Below are 10,184 nucleotides of genomic sequence, written 5' to 3'. Positions count from 1 at the left end.
ACATGAGGACTTCAACACTGAACCCAGGGACCACACAATGAATTATATTTCCATATTATAGTGTTTGCAATACATTTAAGAAACACAATATATTTTATTAACCATTAAATGAGGGAGAGCACTGACTGTCTTCCTCTACAAGTTCAAAGACACAGAACTGCATGCTGGAAAACAGGTTCAGACTGAAAAGAGATACATGTAGAGGTTACAGGTAGCTCCTCTGACCACAGCCCAAGCACAATGACTGCTCCCGGGGGGGCAAGAGGGCTGCAAAACAAGGTTTTGGGGACCACATGCGGCCTGTGAGACCTCCCTGGCCTAACACTAACAACATTATGCTACTGTGGGTTTGTACTAGCACTGGGATGGCATTGGATTCTGCCCATGGGAAACATGTGAAATTATAGCACTCTCAGGGCCAGCAGAACACTTACAGTGCAAATCACCTTAAATTTGCCCAATCCAGTAAAAAAGGGAGTTGCATTTTCCAATGTAAAATTTTCCAGAAAACCACCATCACTATGCCTATGTAAAATGTTTATTGCAATCCATTATATCTCACTCTTCAGACAGTTTACACAAATACAGCAATGGCATAATCTCGAGAGAAAACTATCACTGATCCAAACTTAGCACACAGGGAACAATTGGGTACATCATAGTTTGTGATCTAGTCCAGCACACTGTACACACAGCAGTGAACCAGCCACCACAGGATAGCTCAAGCAGGATCAGTACAAGACTTCTGCCTACCCAAGCTTTTCAGCAACTGGTGTATGTATGCACAGCACCTTGGTAAAGGAGGTAGCACATTGCCAGCAAGGCTAGTGGCCACTGACAGCGTCCTCCTCCATGAATCTGTCCATCCCTCTTCTAAAGCCATCCAAGTTGTCAGCTATCACCACTTACCATGGCAGCAAATTCCACTTTATACAGTGTGTGAAGTACTGTATATACTTGCATATAATATCAAAGTCAATATTTTGGGCTATTTTTCTGGTGTTCGTCATATGTGAGGTATAGAAGATGGCCTCCAATTATTGCTTCACTATTTTAGCTTTCAAAGGTTGTTTTATATGCTGGTATATATGGTACTGCTTTTTATCTGTCCTAACCTTCCGCCAATCAGCTTTATGAGATGACCCTGGGTTCTAATATTATAGAAGACTGAGAAAAATGTCTCTCCATATTTTCTACATCATGGATGTGTCTTTACACATCTTTCATGTCTCACCTTACTCACCTTTTTTTCCAAGCTAAACAGTCCCAGTTGTTGTAGCCCTTCCTCTGTGGCTCCAGCCACCTGATCATTTTTATTGTCCTTCTCTGTATTTTTCCAACTCAATGTCCTTATTCTATTCTAAGTGTGGTGGTACCAAAGATTAGTATAAGGGCAGTAAGACTTTGGCAATTCTATTTTTTTACTCCATTTCTAATTATGCCTAGCGTGGAGTTTGCCTTTTTCGCAACAGCTGGGTACTGGGCCAACGTTTTCATCTAGCTGTCTGCCACTAACCAATGACCCCTTTCTTGCTGAGTTACTGCTAGCTCAGATCCCATCTGCCTATACTTGAAGTTGGGAATTTTTTGTCCCAGCATGCATTACTTTACAACTTAGACATGGCTTTTTATCAGGAGTGGGGAACATACAATCGCCCCATGGCACTTTTTGTGGACCTCGCTTCAACCACTATGGAAAAGACAGGCGTTTTTGCAAGAAAATTATTTTGCACACAAGTGCTACTGATCCACATATGTTCTAAAGAAATGTGTGTCGGTCCGTCCGTCTTTGAAAGATCGTGTCTCCGCAGAACACCCCTATTTGTAAACAAGGCATATAGCGACAGAGGAGAGGAAGGCTTTCAATTTCAGTAAAAAACCTCAGACAGAAAGATTCAAGCGCAGGGAGTAGTGGAGAGCAGGAAGCGAACTGCATGTGAGCCGAAGGCCAGCGCATCCGGGGAGACAGATGCAAGGACCCGGCAGCGTTATTTCAGCATGCACCCGTGCAGGGCGGCTGGCGCGGCATGCGGCTTCCCAGAGAGTCGAGGCTCCAGTCTTAGTAAGCAGCCACTCGGCCCGCCTGCGAACAGTTTCTACGCCCAGATCCCCCCCTCCCATGGAAGGTCGGGGTGCGTACGGGCCGTAGGGCGGGATCGCGTCTGCAGAGTTCGCACCCTTGTCCATCATTTTGCCGTTGCCTTGGTAGCCGAGTGTACAAGGGCGGGGTGAAGTCCCGGGAGTAGCCAACTTGACTCCGCCCTTGATCTCCGGGCTGAAAACATTTCGTTCATGGACGTGGGATAGGAAAGTCAGGTCGCCTCGCCCCTCCAATCAGCCCGGCTCTTCAGTGAGAAGGGTCCCGGTTCCCTTACTGTCGTGATTGCGCCTGCTGCTGCTGCTGGCTTGCAACTCCTGAGACCCACTGGGTATTGGACGGGGTAAAAAATTACCCAAACAAATAAATAAATCTTCCATCATCCCTCATCATTGGTTATACTAATTACGACTGTTGGGAGTTGTAGGCTAAAAACGAGGCCGAGCCACAAAAGGCCCACCACAGTGCTACGGATTTTTTTTTAACTGTCCCACGCAGTCGCAGTCCGACCTTCACTTCCTGCCTGAGGTTGAACCCGTTTTCCGCTCTGAACTTCCAATGCAAAGGATTGAAAGATTTAATCATAGAAGAACCAAAGGATAGACCGACACAATAGGGAATTAGATTCAAGGGCGGATTTTGTGCTTATTCGCCGGAAGTTCAGACTGTACGCGGCTGCAGCTTTCCTTTGTGGATGGGTTGCTTCTCCTGGTGGGCAGGAGAGCGGCTGTGAAAAGCCTCTGGCTTTTGAAGTTTGATAAGGAGTGGAGGTTTGAGTTGCCGTACTTCCTTCTTTCAGGCATTTTTGGGGTCCGTTTTGTGTGTGCTGTTGTAGAATTCGCCTTTTCCAAAGGTGGCTTATGTTAGCACTTAAAATCAGTGTAAATTAATAAACATGCACAGGTTTAGAAATAAAGCAATTAAGAAAAAATCGAGGTTGCAGTGTAAAAGTGTCTGTGCAGGAATCTTGAAGGACAGTTCTAAAAATAATTATATTCTAGAAGGAATCTCTCGCTTGGTACTTTGAAGAGAAGAGTAAACGTTAGGAGTTGCATAAAAGTACTAATTTCCGGTTGATGTAAAAACCTCGTTGTTGTGGCTTCTTAAGGAATTGCCTCCACAGTGATCTATAAAGCATTTAGTAACATTCAATGATGGATCCTTTTTGTGAGTGTCTTAACATATATATCTATGGGGTGTGTGTGTCCAGTTAGGCTTATTTATATATCGACTGCCTGTGTGTAGTATATGTGTCCATTGATTTGACCAAGCATCTGACCATATCTAAAGCTTTGCCCCGAATTCTCCCCCATAATCTGCAATTGCAAGACTGACTCCTGTAGAAAGTGAGTGAATAAGAAAAATGTTTATTCACATTTTCATCCATTTGCTGGACCCATCCCGTCTATAAAAGTTAACTTCTGAATTCTGGCATTAATTACATAATCATTGTACCTGAAGATATTTTAGATTCCTATTTGTATTTTTTCTGCCTATAACTGTTTTGCATACCATTTGATTCTGTAACCATAATTTTAATTAGTAGTTTATGAACTGTGGAGTCTGCTCACTTATGATAAAGTATTACCTGACCAACTGGAGCAAATAATTTAACCTCAAGTCAATACCAACATCAATATGAAACAATTAACTAGAATATCAAACTTGGCTTTAAGTTGTGTAAGGTGAATCATTGAAGCACATCTATAATTTCAAAAATCACCATGTTTCTCTAGTAGCCTATTTAATATAAGTGCCTGTAAGTGTGGTAAATAAAAGAAGCAAGAGAAATGGGGTGGGGCTTGCTGTTTAGCAGAGGCTCTTGGAAACATTCTTTTGCCACTTGATCATGCCCACTCACTGTTCTTCATATGATGCCCTGATCCATATTCCGGTTGCCATTAGGAATTGAGGCAGTGGTGCCATCTCCTCCCAGGAGGGCCAACTGGCCTCCAGAATCACCTGACTGAGATAAAGGTGTTCAGACAGACTACAGATACTGTCTAATCATACTGTACATCTGTGCTTATGGACTGCATAATAATATCTAGCTGTTTGTGGCACTAGTATTCCATAAAAACATTTCTAAGGCATAAGGCCCTACAATTACCAAAGCCATGATTAAAAATCACGGTTCACACCCATAGTCACAGATTGCATCATAACATAATGCAGCCCCTTGTGACCCAAACACCTAAATCTGAGCTATGAAATTCTTGCTTTTATATGCCAATACATGCCAATCTGCCATCTAGTTATAAAGTAGATATAAAATGTTAATCAAATACACTCTGGTGTTTCTGCAGTGCAATAACCTGAATCTCAGACCCACTTCTTCATATATCTTCCCTCTTCTGCAAACAGAGCTCTGAAATCCATTGTCTAATCACAGTGCATATCTGTGCACACTCTCTGCAAGAATAATCATGGCTCATCAGCCCCTTGTGGCATTGCAGTGCTGAAAAGACTATCATACATAGTTCCCCTCTTATAGCTCTTAAAATAATTAAGCACGTACTCTTATCCCGCCATGTAATCACAGGGTATATAATTGGCTGGTCTTTTCAGCACAGGGGTGAGCAACACATGGTTGGCCAGCAGCCCAGCAAGCAGTTTGTACAGTTGCCCTGGTCTGCTCTGCCACCACCCCTTCAAAATCCACTAGAAAGTGAACATGGGAAGTTTTTTCACAGTAGAATTGGGACCCTGACAGCAGGATCATTACTTATTTGGAGCTTTATTTATTTAGAGCTTTTGTAAACTGATCAATTAGCAACCAGCTCTCAGAACAGAGCACAAGAATTAAAACAGTCTAAAAACAACTGAAAACAAATAGATGCATACTATCAACATGGTAATAAAATTCACTGGAGCATAAAGCATAAAGTCCATAGCTACAATACAAAATGCAAGAATAAAACCAATCACAGAATGCCAATGGCCATATAGATAAACCAGTATAAAATTTGAAACATTTAACAATTAAAATACCCCCCAGATAAAAAGGTTTTGACCAGGTGTCACAAGATAAGAGTTAGCACCAGACACACATCCCTCAGGAGCTGATTCCATAACCAGGGTGCCACAACCAAGAAGGTCCTTCCCCTCATGGCCACCTTCCTTACTCTTTTAAAGGTGACTCCTGGAGAAGGACCTCCATAGTTGGCCTTAGGCTCCAGGTAGGTGTAAATGGGAAAGAAGGCACCCTTAGATATCAAGGTCTCTAGCCATTCAGGGCTTTACACATTAGTGAAAGCACTTGAACTTCAACTGGTACCAGGGTAGCTGATAAAGGACAGCGCTTATGTGTTCAAGCCTTCCTGCTCCTGAGGTTAGACCCTTACAGCTGCCTCGAATCGTCCAGATGGGGGAGGAAGCAGAGGAGATAACAGCAGTCAAATATTTAATCCCTCTTCTTCTCACCTGGCCTGTTGCTCCCCCAGTAGTATACCTGCCTCTACCCATCACACTAATGAGGGTCCCCCAGAACCCTTTTAAAATATCAGTTAAATAATAAAACCAGATAATGTCAAATTGACAATGATATGGATCAGTAAGCAATAAAACAAATAACTATGCAACCTAAGCAATGACCATAACCACACTGACCAAACAAATCACACACAGCCCCAAACCAGGAGTCCTACTTCCAGTCCCAAGGAGTGATTTCACAGGGAGACAGATTTCAGTTAGGAACTTCAGTAGTTAATTAGATTGAACTCTCGAGTTACCCTCTGCAGAAAGAAACCTTACAAACAGCACTGCCTGGTAGAAGATGAAATCTACTACAAGCTTTTATTTAGAACATATTCAGAGTGCTTTATAGGTTCTGTGTCCCTTATGCAGCAGCAGGGCAGATGATGAGGAAAAATGGGAATGCATCAAAAGGAATGCAAGAGATGTGCAGACAGAACTTAGTACAATAGTGTAGCAAATATCATTGATTACAGGAGTTAACATAACAATCACTGAGGCCCTGCAGGGACTCTTGTGGGTCTTGGCATGCAAATGAGGGTGATTGCAATATTGCTAGGAAAACCTGGCTGGCTGTCTTATCAGTTTGTTGCTGTTAGCACAAGAATAGACGGGTTAAATTTCCTTGGGAGTCAGACAAGCTGAGAGTTCCAGTTGCTTAAAGGAACAGCTCACAGGAGCCTGGCTTGGGATTCTGGTATTTTCTGAGAAAGAGGCTGAGGGATACTGCAGGTTTGATTTTGTAACACAAAGGCACATATAATCAACCTTTTCCTATAAGGGTTTATCTAAATTTTCCCAACACATCAAACACTTTATTGTTTTAGGCAATACTTCAAATACATGGCTCTTTTAAGAATCATAGGCTCACAGGGTTGGAAGGGGCCAAGAAGGCTGGTGCAGGACACCAGTTACACCATCCTGCTCAGATAAAGGTCTATTTTCTTAGATGCCTTTAGTGTGGAAGAGCACACAATCTCTCTTGGCAGCTGGTTCCACTGTTACATTGCTCCCACAGTTAGGAAATTCTTCCTTGTGTCTTGCCTGCACCTGGTGTACTGTAGTTTTTCATTGTTTCGTGTCCTACAATCTGGGATGAATGAGAAAATCTTTGTGACAGCCTTTGAGGAAAGTGCTTTCATGTCACTTTGTAGCCTTCTCTTCTGAAGGCTGAACAGGCCTAGAACTTTCAGCCTCTTGTCATAAGACTCATTTTCCAGGCTCTTTATCATCTTCATTGCCCTCCTCTGAACCCTCTCCAGATTATCAGCATCCTTTTTAAACCTGGATGCCCAAAACTGAATGCTGTATTCCAGGTGAAGTCTGACCAATGTATAGTCAAGGGGAATGAGTACTTCTCTTTTTCTGGAAGTGGTCCCTCTATTTATACATCCCAAAATAGTGTTTGCCTTTTTTGCAGCCGCATTACACTGCTGCATATTTAGCCTGTTGTTTACAACTATCCCAAGGTCCCCTTCACTCTCAGTACTGGTGTGCCAAGTTCCTCGTATTATATAGATGCAACTGCTATTTTTTTTAACCTAGGTCCAGAACTTGGCATTTGTCCCTGTTGCATTTCATTCTGTTATTTTCCACCCAGCATTTAAGCTTGTGTAGGTTGTCCTGGATCTTCTTTTTGTCTTACAGGATGTTAGCTCTTCCACCCAGTTTAGTATCATCCACAAATTTAATTAATGTTCCCTAAATTTCCTCATCAAGATCATTAATAAAGATACTGAAAAGTACTAGTCCGAGGAAGAAGCCCTGTGGCACTGCACTTGTAACTTTTCTCCAGGGTGAGAAGTTAGCGTTGATGATCACTCTGTGACCTAGTTTGAAGCCAGCTGTGGATCCACCTAATAGTAGTTCTGTCAGCTCCACATTTTGCTAATTTATTTGTTAGGATGTTGTGGGGCTTTTGTTGAAGGCTTTATTAAAGTCTAGGTAAATTATGTCCACTGAATTTCCTCTGCCCATTTGGGTAGTAACCAAACAGGTTGTAAAAGACCTTAAGTGGTTTTAGCCCTTAACTTTCTTTTTCCAACTGCCTATTGATAGGTGTGAAAGGATGATTTGAAACAAGGGAGTAGCAAGATTTAAAAGGTAACAAAGAAATTACTTAGCCCAGAGGAGGGGTAGTGTGGTGTGTGCTGGGCCAGCTAAGATCAGATAGCACAAGGTGTGAGAAAACAGGCACATAGGCAGGATGGCCAAATGCTGATTCAGTGACTTCCTGATTGTTTATTGACAAGCTTGGCAGAAAAAAAATGAGCCTATTGTAGCTCACTAGGGGGCAGGGCTGGATTGAGAAGATGGGCCAGTATTGGAGCCGTGCAGAGTAGGCTGGTGGGAAGATTGTAAACTCCCCAGTGAGGGGGAAGGAGGAAGGAGAAGTGGCCGGGGGCAAGGCATAAAATGGGATGAACATGTGCTCAGGTGAGCTGCAAAATGGGAAGGAAACCATTTTTCAATTCCTTTATTGCAATAAAGTTTTAAAAACAACTCTTTGCATGCTTGGGATATTTTTCTCTTCAGAAGGAAAGGAAAGAATGTTTCTAACACCTATTTATTTAGATTTAAAATGTTGTTTTATATATAATTGAACTTGGTTTGTTTGCTCTCTTGAATTCATAGGAGGCACATAAACTTTGTCAATTAATTAAAATATTGCAGTTGCGCTTTTAACATCTGGATCAGTGGATTGAAAACTCACATGGAGAAACTGGGCTCTAATCTGTGTTTGCAGGTTATGCCAACCCATGGGTTGTTTAAACTCTATGTTGTTGGTGGACTGCAGGAATAAAGTGGGTACTCAGATGCTTACAGCTTCTTTTTATCTGCTTACAGCCTCTCAGGAATGACCTGTTCTTGGGTTGTTTGATCCAACCTCCAAACTGGGAGCTCAAGTTTGTTGAAAAACAACTCATGGTTTGTTGTTGGGTTAAAACTCTAGTTAATTTGTTCTTCAGCCCAGGATATTCCTGGGCTGTTTAGAAGTGGATCCAAAATGCAAGTGGAAAGCGTGCATGAGGTATTTGCTCCTATGAGGCTTCTGCAATTCTTGGATAACTTTTTATTTCAGAGCCTATGATATTCAGTGGCTTAGTTTCTTTCTTAGAAATGTGTGAGCCATCTGAGGTGCATTAGGAGTTATGTGGATAACTGCAATGTTAAAAAAACTTTTAGTGAATGCTTGCAGTGCAGTATCAAAAAAAGCTGAAACCTTGTGGTTCCTCCTGAATTTGCATGTCTTGTGTTCTAAGAGCACACATTATAATCTGTTTTATAATACATGGACCTAGTTCCTCCTGAAGTCATAAGATTCATGTTACACCAAATGATTGTGACAAATGTTTTACAAGGCATTTAAGGTATCTTGTGCTCAGTGTAAATATATCCAAGAAACTGAGTATTTGTAAAGCTGACTAGTAATTTTCTAAAATAAATGTTCTAATAAAATAAAAGAGAAAATTACTTTTATTTAAAAAATCATTGGATACAACATTAGGAAAACCTTGCAGGCAGGGGTTGGCAACCCACTGCTCCGGAGCCGCACGTGGCTCTTGAATCCCTCTGCTGTGGCTCCGTCACTCAAAATACGTGTCACAGCTGCCGATCTGTGACCCGTGCCAGTTCACGGAGCTTTTTCGCTTGGTAGGCCAACCATGGATAAATCGAAGAAAATAAAAGTTTCTGAAGAAAACCTAATGTTTAATGGTACATGGGTAGATTCATTTGCTTTTACTGCTGATGAACTTACGGGGTTTGCGGTTTAATGCATGCAGCCCTTTAGCATTGACTTTGACTCTGCAGGAAGCTGTTCTTCTATTCAAAATATATGAAAGGAGTCCTACTAGTTTATAATGTAAGATTAAAAATAACAGTTTTTAGTGACTGAACAAGAGCTGCAGCTAAATCATAATGAAGATATAGATCTACTTGTTTTAAGAAGATTCTTATAAAAATTCCAGCAACATTATTACATTGGGAGAGGGATGTTTGTTCAATATTTCACCAGACTATTATATTTGTTGTATTGCAGAAACTCTACTTACTGTATGAAAGTATCAGTTAGTCCTTTTTTTAATTCGGGTTGACAGCTGACTGCACCCTCCAGTACACATGATAAAAGGATGAGGGCACACAGAAGCAGACGGCATTCTTGGTTTGCTGCAGGTGGATAATTTAAGTTCTGCTTTTTATTTCATAAATACGAGGAGGACTCAGATAGACATTGAGTATTTTATTTGAAAGTAACCTTCAACCCAGCGTCTTTTTTTTTTCGGAGTTCAAAATGTTTTTGTTGCCTGCAGAAATAAAAATTTGTTTTCTCTGTAGCAGTTCATTGATTTCATAAATGCAACACTATAGTTTTTTTTTATACATAGCATAAAGGTAAAAAAAATGATACATGCAGTGTTATCTTCATTTTAGATGTCAAAAGGGTTTTGCCGCTCCCGGTGTTTTCTTTTCTGTGGGAAACAGGCCCAAATGGCTCTTTGAGTGTCAAAGGCTGCCGACCACTGACCCCTGCCTGCAGGAGTATAGTTACAGGCCAATACTCTTATATCAGGGAAGTTAGCAAACAGGACAGACAAAGGACAGCCTTCTC

Source organism: Varanus komodoensis, unplaced genomic scaffold, assembly GCF_004798865.1.
Source record: "Varanus komodoensis strain SLA01 unplaced genomic scaffold, ASM479886v1 scaffold37, whole genome shotgun sequence".
Taxonomy (NCBI): Eukaryota; Metazoa; Chordata; class Lepidosauria; order Squamata; family Varanidae; genus Varanus; species Varanus komodoensis.
Note: the sequence above shows the minus strand (reverse complement) of the source record.